Source organism: Labeo rohita, chromosome 3 (assembly GCF_022985175.1).
Source record: "Labeo rohita strain BAU-BD-2019 chromosome 3, IGBB_LRoh.1.0, whole genome shotgun sequence".
NCBI classification, from domain to species: Eukaryota; Metazoa; Chordata; class Actinopteri; order Cypriniformes; family Cyprinidae; genus Labeo; species Labeo rohita.
In genome coordinates, this window is record NC_066871.1 from 20,816,160 (window position 1) to 20,831,792 (window position 15,633).

The following is a 15,633-nucleotide window of genomic DNA, read 5'->3' on the forward strand; positions in this document are numbered from 1 at the left end:
CACCTCTGAGCCTCATTAAACATGTAAATGCACCTACAAGCCACTTTTGTGTTCTTCTGTGCCACCTTTGTAGTACAAATTAATTTTGTTAATACTGATTACGTTTGATTGGTAACTTCTTATTCTACTTGTTCTTATTCTCTTGTTTTAATTAGAAACTTTAAAAAAGCTTATAAAATTATAAAAATTAATATTTATAGAAAACATAATACAAATATATAGATATTTTTTTTAATTTGACATAAAAGATGACATACTTTTAATGAAGTTAGAAAAATGCATTACAGAGGTAAAAACAAAATTCCCTTCTAAATCACTTTAAGGAGTCAAATATTACCTCGTAATGGGAAGACTAATCTTTGATAAGATTTTTTGATTATTGATTAGAAGGAGCTCCTAAAGTTTTGACCGTGCTTCTAAATTTTTTAAGTTAAGTGCTTCTGAAAAGAAAAGTAAGCATTGAGCCCTGAAAGATGTCAATGCACACTATTTTTCAAGTTTGTTGACATTAATCTACTCTCCTGTCTGGTTTGTTTAGATTTGGTGTTATGATTGGTCAGATCGCCTGTCAGTCAATCTCCTGTCAATCAAAAGGGTCAAGGGTCAGGGCCAAAACTAGCCCAACAGGGTTGAAGGGGACACTGACTATTAAAATCTCTTCAAAATCACTCAAAAATCACTTTCTGGGAGGTCAAGATTCCTTTTCAGGGAGTTCCACCTTGGTCAAAATCATGTTCTGCAGAATAAAAAACATAATAGCACAAACAGCCCAATTCCGTGGTAAAACAGTGGACTTGGCAACACAAATCAGTAGCTAGAAGCTGTAATCACTCCACATTTTTCTAGTTCATTTTTTTGTTTCCTATTTCCTGCCTCTCAGGTGATTCTAAAGAACATGTATTTTAGAGATTGAAGAAATTTAGGAATATTTCATAGATTTAGGAATATTTCACGCTGTAAAAAAATTCTGTAGCCTACAATTTACAGTAAAAAACTAGCATCTGTGGTTGCCAGAATTTTACTGTAAAAATGCAGTAGCAACATTTTAGGTTAACTTAAATTTACATTTAAAAACCATATTTCAGTAACTAATATATACCAACCTACTGAAGTTCTGAAATCTGTTTAGTACTTTTGTAAAACATGGATTGTGGCAGCAAACACACCATGCGATGATCAGGCTGAATTTCTGACACTGTCAGAATATGATCGTAGGCTTTGATTGCAAGACCGTGATAACACCCATCTTTGAACCTTTCTCACTGTACGACACAGGACCACAGATTAGGAACCACGATCACAGAAATCGCCACGATTGTTTCACAATGCCAATCTTTATGCATGGCTTAATGCAATGTGTAGAAGGCTTTAAGCCCTCTACACACTACACGATTTTTGGCTGTCCCAGACGAAAGATTGGCATCGTGAAACAATCGTGGTGATTTCTATGATCGTGGCTCCTAATCTGTGAGAGAGTTTCAAAGATGGCCGTTGTCACAGTCTTGCGACCAAAGATAGCCTACAATAATTTTCTGACAGTGCCAGAAATTCAGCCTGATCAGCGCATGGTACTGCCACGATACCACATTTACTGACAAGCCAATAAAAATGCGACATCAAAATTACCTGACATGGTGCTAAAACATAAACGGCTGACCTCAAGCTCTTATTCCTTCCTCTTTCGCTGCTTTTTTTTTCAGCACACATAAAAACTACAACTGCCAAAGTATGATTTATTACGCCATTTTTGTTTACCACTAGCACATGCTGATGACGTTTTATTCTTCTTTAGTAATGTGCGTCATAGCCTACGAGTCAATAGTCATCATCATACAGTTTACATGCATGTCGTACCCAAGTTTATTAGATCCATGTCGCACAGTGTGATCAGCAATGATCTTATAGGATTGCTAAAATCGTGCAGGCTTTACGCGATTCTAAAGATTTCATTAAGCCCCGTTCACACTACAAGCGACAAGAAGTGACAAAGCGACATGATCCCATTTTTTTCAATGGACAACTGGCGATTTCCGACTACAAGAGCGACAGCGAGCTACAGCCCCGTTCACACTACAAGCGACACGCAGCGACAAAGCGACACGATCCCATTCATTTCAATGGAGAGCTGGTGATTTCCGGCGACAAGCGCGACATCGAGCTACAGCGACCGTTGGCGACCGGATGGGGCGTGTCCAGCAACGCGACAAAGTTGAGAATCCCTCAACTTTATGCAAATGAAGAGCGACTTTCGGGAGCGACAGCCAATAGGAAAGAAGACGGTAGAGCTCATGTGATCATTCTCCTCTCTCAGCCATAGATAAACATACTCAATGAAAAAAGTAGGCTCTGCTTCTCATTCGTTTTTGTTTGTATGCACAGATTTAATTTATATTTATATTATATGTAGTCTTTTGCCTCTAACTTTTTTTGTGTTTAGCGGGAAGAAACCTGATTCGCTGTCAAGGCAACCAGTAGTGAGAACGCCCACTAGCAACCTGGTGGCCAGAGGCCATATGTGGAAATCCGGAAGCTAAGAGCTTGACACGTGAACATGGAGCCGTTTTTGTACAGTTGGACTTGCAACACGTTCGCGATTATCGTTACTCAACTGTCAACTTTAACAGTAAAACGTTCAAAAGAGAATATACAGAAAGACCAGAAAGAAGCAAAACCAGATATAAAACTTCACATCACTAAAGCGAACCGAGGCCTTCAAACACTTAAGAGTCGACTTGCTTGTTTTGCTTCTAAATGACAGGTAAATGTTATTTCTATAGCCTATTAACAGCACATTTAAGGATCATATGCAGTTTTAAAGGTCTTCGGTTCACGGTTAGGTTTGATTGACAAACAAGAGTTCACTTTTATATTCGAAAGTTGTCGGTTTTTACAATTGAATCCTTATATCGCTAATGTGCCATTTGATTCAATCTAATAATAATTAATTCATCCCATTGGCTTTTAACCACACTTCACGTTTTACGGTCACGTTAATATGCTACATGTATTTCATCAAAAGACGTACTCTGGTAAAGTTGGCTGTTATCTCTTCCTGCGTGTATTTTTCCATCTGACCCGCCACTACTCACAGGCAGACAGTGCTGTGCTTCTAGCTCTGCGAAAGGGTGAATCAATTTAAGAGAGAGAGAGAGAGAGAGGGAGAGAGAGGGGGTTGAACAGAGAGAGAGCTAGGGAGACGGAGAAAGACAGGCGAGAGGAGACATCGACTCCGCACCAAAGCTTCTGAAGGATATATTTAGATTAAAAACAAAGGAAGAATAGACGAGGTAAGACTGGATAAATATAGTAATACTACTTGCAAAGCAAACATTTTGTACGCACGTTCGGTAGTCTAGGAAATTTGTGCATCAATAGCCTTCGTAAACAGCTGCGTTTAAAAAGGCTAATTTTTGTATTTTCCATTATTTGCCAGTTGTGTTAACGATTGTGATGACAAAAACCTTGTTTTAGTATGTATATGAGTACGAAGGAATTAATGCGGCAGTGTGTGTGTCTCTGTGTATGTGTCCAGTTGCGCGCGGGTGCGCGCACGCGTGTGTGTCCGGGCGTCGATGTAAACTAATGAATTGGTGCTGTCGAGACACCTTTCACCAATATGTAGTGACCCAGAGTCATAAATTATGGATGGATTACTTTAGGATATAGGATTGCTGGTTGCAAGACGCGGAATGAAGGGTTATTCGTTTTAAACACACTGGCTAATAAAACTAGTCTGAAAACGTAACGTCCGCTATTTTAGTCAGTGCTGCCTATGTGTGTAATAATTTTAGAGTTGTCTACATAACACGTAAATATCGGCCTATGAATGCGTATTTGTCAGAGTGTAGAAGCAAGGATGCTCTCCAATGCGCATTTTCTTTAGTTTACTTGTCACGCTGTTTCTTGGTTTACCGATAACCAGTGTGGCAAATACTAAATCAGCTGCCTTTAAACTTTGCCTTACAGTTGTATTTTCGGTAAATGATTGAGTGTTTTCACTTTGGAGGACGCTTTGTCCAAATTTATGGGTATAAATACGAAGGCGCTGTGTGGCCTGTGATAAATCACTAAAGCGCTCCACCGCTCGCGAACAAGAAACAAACAGATTAAGCGCAATGAATGAAGATCCACTGCTGTTATCTGTGACACATGAAACGAAGGCTTTAAATGCTGATGTGTTGTCGCGGTGGTTCAGCTGAGAGAAAATGAGCCCATAGGCATGTGCTGTGCGCTCTGATAGTGTGTGTGTGTGTGTGTGCGTGTGTGTGTGTGACATGAGTGGTGATGACTTGGGCATCTGTTGCTGAAGGAACAGGGTGCAATTCTTCACACAGGTTTCTCGTGCTGTGTCTTATTTACGGAAGAACTAAGCTCTGCCTTATCTCTTTGTTTTTTGTGTAGTAATAGCAAATGCCAGTGATGATACATTATTGCTACGTCATTTCAGAAGTAAATGGGTTGTAGGTTAAGTTTATGGTGTAAAAAGTGAGTGATCAGATGATGCGGAGTTTGAGTCATGCTGTCATATTGGACGAGAATGATTGAGGCTTTTTACAGAGAGCTCAGGCTCCATCCAGAGCGCATATATAAGGGAGCAGAAATGTGCTTTCATTATCATATATGTTCCCTTGGCAACGTAAGCCATGACACATCACATAAATAAATTTATTTCAACACAAGCTTTGAGGGAGACATTTCACATTGCAAGCCAGGTATCGCTGGGCCAAAATGGCTGCAATCACAATCATAACGTGTGTTTATAAACACTCAATAATTGTACATTTTTCAGTTCTTGGAGCTCCTCAGAGCTGCAGTTCGTGTTAGGTGGAAATGACAACTTTAGTCACCATTTACGTTCATTGTATGATAAAAGGCAGTGCAGTGAATAGTGACTGGGAGAAAAAAGTCATACAGGTTAGAAGCAACATGAGGCCGACAGCGTTTTAATTTTTGCGTGAACTATCCCTTTAAACTCTGGATTCACCGAGGGCTGTATTCATAAAAACCATCCACCATGTTGGAATTAACGCACGTTAATAACTCTCTAATGCCTCTTGAATGGTTTGAAGTGAGCCATTTACCTGCTGTGGATTTTCCAATGGGTTCTCTTAACACGCAGGTGTTAAATTTAAAGGTGACATGAAGTTTTATGAATAATCATTTAAATGCCTTTGTTCACGCTCCGTTCCTCTCTGTGACCGTGCGATGTATTGCATGTGAAGTTCTAACTGATAAATGATATCTGTTTTATTTTACATCAGCTTCAAGCTTCTCTTGCTAAAAGGCCCTTTATAAAATGATACCTTTTATGTGTGTGCGCTAGTCGACCTTTGATGCCTCACCTTAGTTTTGCGTTTCATGTGCCTTTTTTAAATGTATGAAGGGGCTTTTAACTTCAGTGGGTCAAAAGGTGACAGACATCAGCCGTCAGAGAGAAAGGCTTTACGCAGACGTGCTTTGGGGAGCAGTTCACAGAGAGCGTTGCACCCTCAACCCTTCTGCTCCAATCAGACCCTTAAGGGCTGCAACTCAGCAAGTTGCTCCTCGGCGCCTGCGGCAAATCTAGATCTAAATAATTAGATAATGATTAAAAGGTGGTTTAGAGACAGGCGATGAAAGTCGGTTGACATCAAGGAAAAACAAGACGCAGCTGCAGAACAGAACCGGCCGCCTTAGTGGGATTAGATTATGTGCATGTGGAGAGCAAGGTGCTGTTGCATAGTGTTGCATGATAACTTTGCACATTACAGCCTTGATCATCTATTAGAGGGATAAACTGCCAGAAACTGGCAGGTTTTTTTTGTGTATTTTTGAATATTAAAAAGTTTTGTTGTTGTTGAACCTCATAAACGTATTTTAGATATTTAAAGGAATATTCCTGGTTCTATAGGTTAAATCTCAATCAACAGCATTTGTGGCATAATGTTGATTAACAGTTCATTTCTGCTTTGCCTTTTTCTTTACAAAAAGAAAAATCTGGGTTACAGTGCCCTAGTGAAAAATAAATATGCTAGTGTGTATTTGAAATGCATTTATTTCATGCTAAGTATATTAAAATTACATTTACATATTATTTACTTTAAAATACCCTGCAGTTGTATTTTTGTATACTAAACTGGTTTTAAATCTGCTAAATTGGAACAACTAATTTTGTATTTAATGCACTTTAATTGTGTGGAAGTAGTGTTGAAGTCCAGCTAAAGATGAAGTATATTTGATTGTGATGAAGTGGAACTATTGCAAGTATACTTTAGGTACACTTAAAATATTTTACATTTAAAGATCGATATTATTTAAAGATCATACAATCTTTATCCATAGTGACATTAAAATATATTTTAGGCTTGATATTAAGAAATGTGCATTCAGATTTTGAAAATAATTTAGTAGAGATGTAAACAAGATCTATTAACATGTTTCAGTTTGAGGGGAAAAAAATTGTGTAAACTCTGCAATTTTACAAATCTGTCACCATAACAATAGAATGCACCCTAGTAAAAATAAATATACTAAAATGTTTCATGCTAAGTATACTACAAATACATTTACATATTTATGTACATAATAAAAATGCCCTTTCGGTACACTAAACTAGTTTACTTAAAGTCTGCTAAATTGGAACAAAATATTTTGTACTTAATGTACTTTAATTGTGCAAAAGTAGTGCTGAAGTCCAACTAAAGATATAGTAAAGTATATTTGAGTGTGCTAAAGTGGATCTATTAAAAGTATACATTAGGTACACTTTAAATATCTTGCATTTAAAGACCAAGGTCATACAATCCTCATCAGTAGTTACAATAAAATTAGGCTTAATTTTAAGAAATGCGCATTTGTGCACAAGTAGTGCTCCACATACATTTTAATTATAATTTTTATATCACTGAGTCTTGAGCGATATGTTAGTAAATATGTTAATAGATTTGAACTATGCTTAGTTTGAAATACATTTATTTTAAATGTATTATTTGTTTACTAGGGCAGTGGAACCCAAAATGACTGTAAAAATGATTTGTACAGTTTTATAGCTCAAATAATACACACGTTTTGTCAAAGGAATTAATTATTGTAACTGCATTTATAAAATAAAAGAATCACATTTGTGCTTCTAAAAATTCTGCTTCTCAAAAATTGGCCTCATTTACCTTCATTATGCTTCACCAGTGCCTCACAGTAACCTTAATTTTTGCTTTTTCAAGTCAAAATAATTTCTGGTAATCAACATTATCTCACAAATGCTGGAAGCTGAGCTTAACTTCACTAGTAAACTACTTTGGCACAATTAAAGTGCATTAAGTACAAAATTAGTTGTTCCAATTTAGCAGACTTTAAATATACCGGTTTAGTATACTAAAAGTACAACTGCAGGGTATTTTATTAAGTACATTATATGTAAATGCATTTGTAGTATACTTAGCATGAAATAAATGTATTTTAAATACATTTTAGGATATATTTATTTTTCACTAGGGTTGTATCGATCCTGAAATATTCCTTTAATAAAGCATTCAACCTCTGGATGTCCAGGGAGCAAACTTTATGTATTCAATTTGGAAATTTTATTTATTTATTTTACTTCACCCTCGTTCACCTCTATTTCCATTAGGAAAAATCAATGATGGATGTGTACAGTAATGCATTAATTAAACCGGAACGCTCTTTAATTATTAGAGTCATAAATCTGTCTTGTTTACTCGTAGACAATGACAATGATAAGCAAAAACACACGCTCGCACATGGGACATGGTTCAACACACCTGCGCACCTGTCTCTTAGCAAGAAATTCAGATGACTCACAGAAATGATCACACATGTGTGCACGCACACACACACACACAGACACTCCACTGGGCTAAAATGCCTCATAGGCTTCTTCTTGCACATGCCAGGTGACACATCACCCAAAGTCTTTTTTTTCTGGAATATCCGTTGCACAACAATAAAAGTCTGTTTTTGTAATTCAGAAGGGGCGTGGGAGGGTTTTGTAGTGTGTTGGATGATGTTAGCCATCCACTAGTCTTTGGTGCTCCTGTGCCATGGGAGCTAAAATCTGGCTGATGACATGCAGAGAAATTTTGCAGTACGTTATTGTTGATTGTAAGGCTCCATCTCAGTCCAGAGCGGGTTTATCAAAAGCAGGCATTGTCGGAGGGCTAAGTGCTTCCACAGACCTTTCTTTGATGCCAAAAAATCATAGCCTGTGTCGAATTTTAGTTTTATCTCCCATAATCTTTAAGCCATTACATTGCCGGACGATTTCCCCTAGAGATAACGGCACAGACGCCTCTTTACGGTGCACCGGCCGCACTCGTAGTCTGTATTCAAGGCCGTATAACACTATGCCAGAACAGGACGTTTAATGCATCTTGCAGCGTGTTACGTCTACCGGCTGGCTGAATTATGACATTGAGCAAAGTTATAAAAGTGTAATGAATAAGTCTGAAGTGATGTCTAGGGACAACAGTTACACCATCATGGCAAGTGCGAGACACTTCTGTCTTATTTTAATGCACCGCGCATAAAATATAAATCCCCTTGTTTAAGCGAGGGAGAAGGATGACCCTTCTTGGCCGCCTCCTTTGCATGAACCGCTTTCAAACGATCTGCCGAGCCAGAAGTCAGAGTTTCATGCAAAACGTCTTAGTGGCATTCAAGACACGCCGCTCTCGGCTGGATCGTGAGAAGGCCATCTGCAGGCTTCATTGAAGAGATGGCCGGACTGCTGAATTGACCACTGCCTAACTTAGCAATCCAAGGGCCTACGTCGATATGGAGATGGCTTCGTATAAATCATCGCGTGTCACCTTGCCTGCGCCGACACGGGCGAAATGACGCGGTGAACGTTCTGCATGCTCTGGCCGGCTTTCAAAACCAATAAACGAGGTGGATTGAGCCGTGCGAGCGCTGACCCATCCATAGTGCTGATTCTGGCCTCCTTCGTTCTCCCCGCAGAGTGGGGGCGTGGAGGAAGAGGGCCACGGCATAATTAGCCATGATTGCTTTGATTGAGTTCCCCGGTCCAGGCCTGCGTGCTGGTCCTTCAGGGGAACAATGAAGACTGTCAGACCTTTAATTATTGAGTAATTGTCAGTAAGGAATGGCAGTGGTTAGCGATATAAAATTAATACCGTAATCCAGCCCCGAAGTGACATAATTGGAAACAGTGGAAATGTCTCCCCAGGCAGGAAGCGTTCGTGGCGTTCGAGTCTCCCGTGGCGAGGTCTGGAAATCCACTGGAGCGATGGAAGTGCGTTCATGTGGAGGTAAAAGGCTTTAGGCATGGAGGGACTCGGGCGAGAGGTCTGTCATGTGTGAGGGGAGATGGCGGGACATCTTGATCGCGTGTTCGCGAAGACGGACAGTAGGCACGGATGGCCAGTGCCGAGTTAAGTAAATTGCCCATGAGGGATTATTAATGAGTCTTTGTGGATTTGAGGCAAAATAGGCAGCCGTGTGTTAATAAAGCAGTCTAACTCACTTTAGATTATGTGTACATTAGCAGATTTTCATGGCTTGGTTCGTGCAAGTGTGTGTAGCACTGCTGGTGCTGTTGTTGTTGGCAGGTGATGCAGAAAACACAGACGGAATTGCAGAATCCAGTCATAAAAGTGGAATTTACTGTATAACGCAGAATGTCACGGAATTTAAGACATTTTGGATGGACAAATCAAAAGTTATTTAGTACATTTGAAAACTAACTATGGACTAGTGTTTGTGGATATTAAGCCGCAAAAAGACTATTTAAATATAAATTCTGCATGTTCTGCGTGTCTTTGTGTGAATGAATGGCGTAGACGTGCCGTTTTGTTTACTGCACGCATACTGAAGCCTGTGTGACGCTCGCTGTGTTTTCAGCCTCTGTTGTCTTGATGTATGAGTACGTTAACACACAAACAATCTCAAACTGCTCTGACAGTCATTTCATGAGAAATTATAGAAATTTATACTTTTATTTCGCAAGGATGCTTTATATTGATCAAAAGTGGTGATAAAGACATTTATAATGTTACAAAAAAGTTCTATTTCAGATAAATGCTGTTCTTCTGGACTTTCTATTCATCAAAGAAACCTTAAAATTCTATCCAGCTGTTTTCAACAATAATAATAATAATAATAATAATAATAATAATAATACATATGTTTTGAGCAGCAAATCAGAGTTTTAGAATGATTTCTAAAGGATCATGTGACTGGAGTAATGAAGCTAAAAATTCAGCTTTAAAATCAGAGGAATAAATGGCATTTTAAAACATATTCAAATAGAAAACAGTTATTTTAAATAGTAAAAATATTCCAACATGTTACTGTTTTTGCTTTACTTTGGATCAAATAAATGGAGGCTTGGTGAGCAGAAGAGACTTATTTTAAAAACATGACAAATCTTTTGACTGGCAGTGTACAAATAGAAACAGAGATTTTCACAGCAACCCATCAAAAGTACTACTGCTACTAATAAAATTATTATTAAAACAATTTTTTCCAGAAAAATGATTCACCAGAAAATGAAAATATAATAAACACAATATTTCTGGGAACAATAATAATAATAAATTTATTTATTTATTTATTTATTTTTCAATTTTTAAATCAGTTTAGACATGCTTTTGATTTATTAAAATTTAATGAAACCATTAAATGGAATCCAGAGTTTGGTCAAAATAAAACTGAATTTGAGTAAAATGTTTTTATTTATTTATTTTTTTTATCTTTTAATAAATTACTGTTAAATTCTGTAGGCTAAGTTTCATGATTTCATGAATTAATTAGACATGTGTTTTAATGAATATTTTTTTTATTTAACCATTAAAACTTTGAAACGAAAAAAAAAAATAGAATCCAGAAAAATTAAAACAGAAAAAATGAAATTTAGGAAAAAAATCAAACGGATTTCCTAGGATCCTAGTTTTGTTCCAGAATACATGGAGGGATTTTAAGGTCACACATGGTGTATTTTTGGGTTTTCGCTCCATAAAATAAGTTGAGTCATGACAGATGCTGGCCTCTGCGTGGCTATTTGAAGAAAGCTCGCCGGCCGAGATGCTTTCAGAACATATACTCGGTGCAATGTGTTTGTAGTGACTGCAGCCATGCTGAGGTTTATCCATGCGTGACTAATGCTAACTGCAAGTGATGGCTCTATGTTTAGCCCATCATGTTTGACTCAAAACACCAAGAACTGTACATCTAGAAGTGTTTTAGCCATGATCCTAACGCATATTGGCAAAAGCGGCAGGTCAACTGCAAGTCAACCTAAGATTCAACCGTGTTCGTAAGTCATCGATTTCAAGGCGACCGTAGAGGCGGCCGTAATATGATGTTATATAGATAATGGATTGCCGCATTGATATTCCCTAATGGGGACTGTCATGAGCGGCTTACTTCATGGCTAAACGGACAGAGCCTGACTTGTAAGGGTGGTCAGACAATGGCTCGATCATGTGTGAGTAAAGCTGACTTGGGGTAATGGAAGTGGTCAGGCTATGGTTAGCTCATGTGTTTGGAGAGGCAGTTTGGTAATGAGAGCATTCAGGCTTCAGTGACCTCGCGAGGCAAGCACTATGGCGGTGCCGCCGCATTGAGCCACACTATCTGGAAGGAGTTTGATTCGGGTCACCGAAGGAATAAGTGAGCCGGGGCAGGAGGAGGGCTCGGCGCAGCAGTGTAGACTCTGGCTAAGGGGATTTTCCTGTTGTGGATGCGCGCATGTGTGCGTGCCTGCTTTTCTCTGCGAGAACGACCGTGTCGGCTGTGTCTTACAAAGCAGGCCAGCCAGAATACAGTATATCACGGTGACGATGATGGTGTCTGATTAGAAGTCCCGGATTCAGAGCCTCATCTGTGCTGCTTTTCGTGAGGCTTTAAGTAGACACTGTCCCTGGGGGAGAGTTTATTTACTGTGAAGTGGTGGTCACCACGAGGTGTGTTTGTGCGCGTTTGGGGACCGTCTTAATGCCGTCCTCCGGGGGGGGTGGGCGAGTAGAGTCTAAAGCAAAGGAAGGACCTTGAATTATGCACGTTTTTCACGGTTAAAGCTGGGAGTCGTAAGGAACGTAATGATGGCGGTTCCTTAAAGATTCAATTTATGATTCTCTTAGTACTTGAGGAAGAACACTGTGACTTAGTTAGTGCGTGACTCATTAGACAGATTCAGAGCGATAACTAATGAGTTGGAGATTATTTTTTTTAGTCTTTTTGGTTGACTCATTAAAAAGAACTGAAGAGTCATTAATTCACAAATAATTTGTTGTATGTTTGTTGTTATGCGCAGCCAGCGCAATCAAAAGCATCTCATTGTAATAATATTTGTGATTCTCTTGTTTACTTATTGTGTGTTGCACAAAAGAAATCTATTTGTAATGTACGCTGCCGCTCAAAAGTTTGGGATCAGTAAGACTTGTAATGTTTTTTAAAGAAGTCTCATCAAGACTGCGTTTATGTGTTCAAAAAACACAGAAAAAAACAGAAATATTGCAAAATGTTATTACAATATAAAATAATGGTTTATGCTTTAAAATATAATTTATTCCTGTGATGCTAAGCTGAATTTTCATCAGCTGTTACTCCAGTCTTAAGTGTCACATGATCCTTCAGAAATCATTCTAATATGCTGATTTATTGTCAATGTTGGAAACAGCTGTGCTGCTTAACATGTTTTGGAACCTGTGATACTTTTTTCAGGATTCTTTGATCAATAAAAGGTTAAAAAGAGCAGCATTTATTTAAATTAGAAAGGTTTTCTAACAATATACACCACTGTTCAAAAGTTTGGGGTCAGTACATTTTTATTCTTTCTTTCTTTTTTTTTTTTTTTTTTTTGAAAGAAATTAATACTTTTATCACCAAGGATGTGTTAAATTAATAAAAAGTGATAGCACAGATTTACACTGTTAGAAAAAATAATATTTGGAATACATGCTGTTCTTTAACTTGTTATTCATCAAAGAATCCTGAATAAAATATTTGTCAGCACAACTGTTTCCGACATTGATAATTCTAATAATAAATCAGCATATTACAGTGATTTCTGAAGGATCATGTGACACTTAAGACTGGAGTAACAGCTGATGAAAATTCAGCTTTGCATCACAAGAATAAATTATATTTTAAAGTATATTGACATATTTTATATTGTAATAACATTTTGCAATATTACAGTTTTTTTCTGTATTTTTGAACAAATAAATGCAGCTTTAATGACCATAAAAATCAAGTCCTATTGATCCCAGACTTTTCAGTTTATTTGTACTCTTTAATTAAATTTAGTAACATGGACTTTCTCTAACATTTTATTTTTCTTATTTTTAAAAAAGTTGTTTACCCATTTAGGCATCAGATTCAAGTCTGGCTCCATAATTAAATGCAACACAGTCTTATTTTAGTGTGCTGTTTTAGTATTTATTAATAATTTGAATAAGCGTTTATTTTTAAATTTGTTAGTAATTTTCACATTTTTATTATTGTTTTTAATATTTATATTTAGTTATTAAGTTTTAGTAAACTTTTTTTTTCCCCTGAATTTTCGTTTATACTTTTAAGGATTTCATCAAATATTTTTATTTCAGCTTTAGGTTTTCATCTTTTATTTAATTGCAGATTTATTTCAATTAACAAGTTTTAGTGGTAACACATTACAATAAGGTATCATTTGTCGAAAAGAAATTAAGGTTTTTGAGGAAAACATTCCAGGATTTTTCTCCATATAGTGAACTTCAATGGGGATCAAGGGGTTGAAGGTCCAAATTGCAGTTTCAGTGCAGCTTCAAAGGGCTCTACACGATCCCAGCCAAGCAGTAAGGGTCTTATCTAGTGAAACGATTGTCCATTTAAAAAAAAAAAAAAAAATGTAAAAAATTGTTATACTTTTTAACCACAAATCTTGCACTAGCTTGACTTTACGCATTAAGTAATCACGTTGGAAAGGTCACGCGTGACGTAGGCGAAAGAACCGTTACAAAGCAAATGTGCAGAGAAACTCAAACGCCCTTTACAAATGAGATAAAACAACGTGTCGGATGATTTTGAAGTTGGAGAAAATGAGATGGAGTTTTTCACCCTACGCTACCTTTTTGAAGTTTTTAGAAAACGACAGATTATTTTTCTAGATAAGACCCTTATTCCTCGGCTGGGCTCGTGTAGAGTCTTTTGAAGCTGCATTAAAAACTGTAATTTGTACCTTCTGCCCGTTGATCCCCATTGGAGTTCACTATGGAGAAAAATCCTGGAATGTTTTCCTCAAAAACCTTAATATTATCCACTTTTCATCCACATCCTTAATTTCAACATCCACTTTTCACAGTCCAATCAATTCCTGATAGATAAAATCCCATCCCATCCTTAATCTCTGCTTGTTTAGTATCCTGTTTTACTCCGAATTAGTCACATTGACTTTTAGTAAGAAGCACTTTTCTGTCTGCATCAGCAGAACAATGCAGAGGTTGAAGAATTGTTAACATAATAAAAACTGGTTCTATGTTTCCAACAATATTATGAGTGCCATATATATATGCGCTATACATAGGTCCATTAGAGAAAGACTCGATTAAAAAAATTCACACCTTTGCTCATTTACATTTATTCTGATTTAAGAGTGAGTGAGGTGTTTATCAAAGTGAAAAGGCGGAGGTGAAAATTTGACTTTCCCTGTCTTCAGGTGAGAGTGCTGTGACAAGAAGAGGAGAGAACGAAGGGCAAAAGAAGAAAGATGGAGAAGGGTAGAGCAAGGTAGCGCAAGGCAGAAGTGTCCGTGTTGTGACGTCAGCCCTGTTACTGTGATAAATCAGAGCCTTGGCTCCATGTTTAGAGTGATTATGCAGAGTGCCATCATGCGAATGTGCTGGCTTTATTCCTTCACCCACACATATACTTCTCTTTCTCGCTTTCTCGGGTTTCTCAGTGATCTTGTGCAGGCCTCTACAAATAAGGATGGCCTAATGGCCCGGGGCAAGTGTAAGAGAGTTTTGAGCCAGTTGACGGAACTGCCAGCTTCCCTATCGGGCCAGTGACGCGCTGTCACTGCACATTACATTTGTTGAGCTTGTACATGTGTTTTTATGCCTTGAAAACTTAAACATTTGGATTTCTGAGATGTTTTAAACATTGGTGTGAATTCTGATCGTTTAAATATGTTATGTAACAAGTGAGGGTCTTGGAAGCATTGTTTAAAATTGTGAAAAATTTATAGTTTTTTATTATTTTTAATTTAAATTATTTATTTTTTATATTTAACTTAATATTTTTATTTATTTATTTTGCATTTATTGCCACAGAGATGGATTTATTTATAACTGAGTTTTTTGTTTTTTTTTTGTTAAAAACTAAAAAAAAAAAAATATGCATAATGAAAAATGTAATATATTCTGATGCATACTAAATATGTGACTAAAATAACTATTTGTTTAACTGTGAGGATGTAAAAATCTGACTCGACCAACCCAGGGCAAATTTTATTTTATTTTATTTTATTTTGTTGTATTTTATTTTATTTTATGCAGTTTTCATGTTTAACTTACTACATATATTTATTTATATATTTATGCCATGAGAAATGGATTTATTTATTTGTTGTCATAATTCAGGTTCTTTTGTTACAAAAAAACTTAAAATATGTATAATGATAAATCTAATTATATTTTG

General features: G+C 37.1%; 1 protein-coding gene across 5 annotated transcripts in view; it reads left to right on the forward strand.

Moving 5' to 3' along the window:
- Positions 1-2,587: 2,587 nt before the first annotated feature.
- lrrc4ba (leucine rich repeat containing 4Ba) overlaps positions 2,588-15,633 on the forward strand; it is a 79,544-nt gene continuing 66,498 nt past the window's right edge. For 3 of the 5 annotated variants that reach the window (XR_007827455.1, XR_007827457.1, XR_007827456.1), the window contains exon 1: positions 3,199-3,287. The gene's annotated coding sequence lies outside the window, so the exon portion shown is untranslated. Of the gene's footprint in view, positions 2,759-3,182; positions 3,288-15,633 lie in introns of those variants that run through there. The other 2 variants (XM_051106220.1, XM_051106219.1) reach the window with 2 other exon arrangements.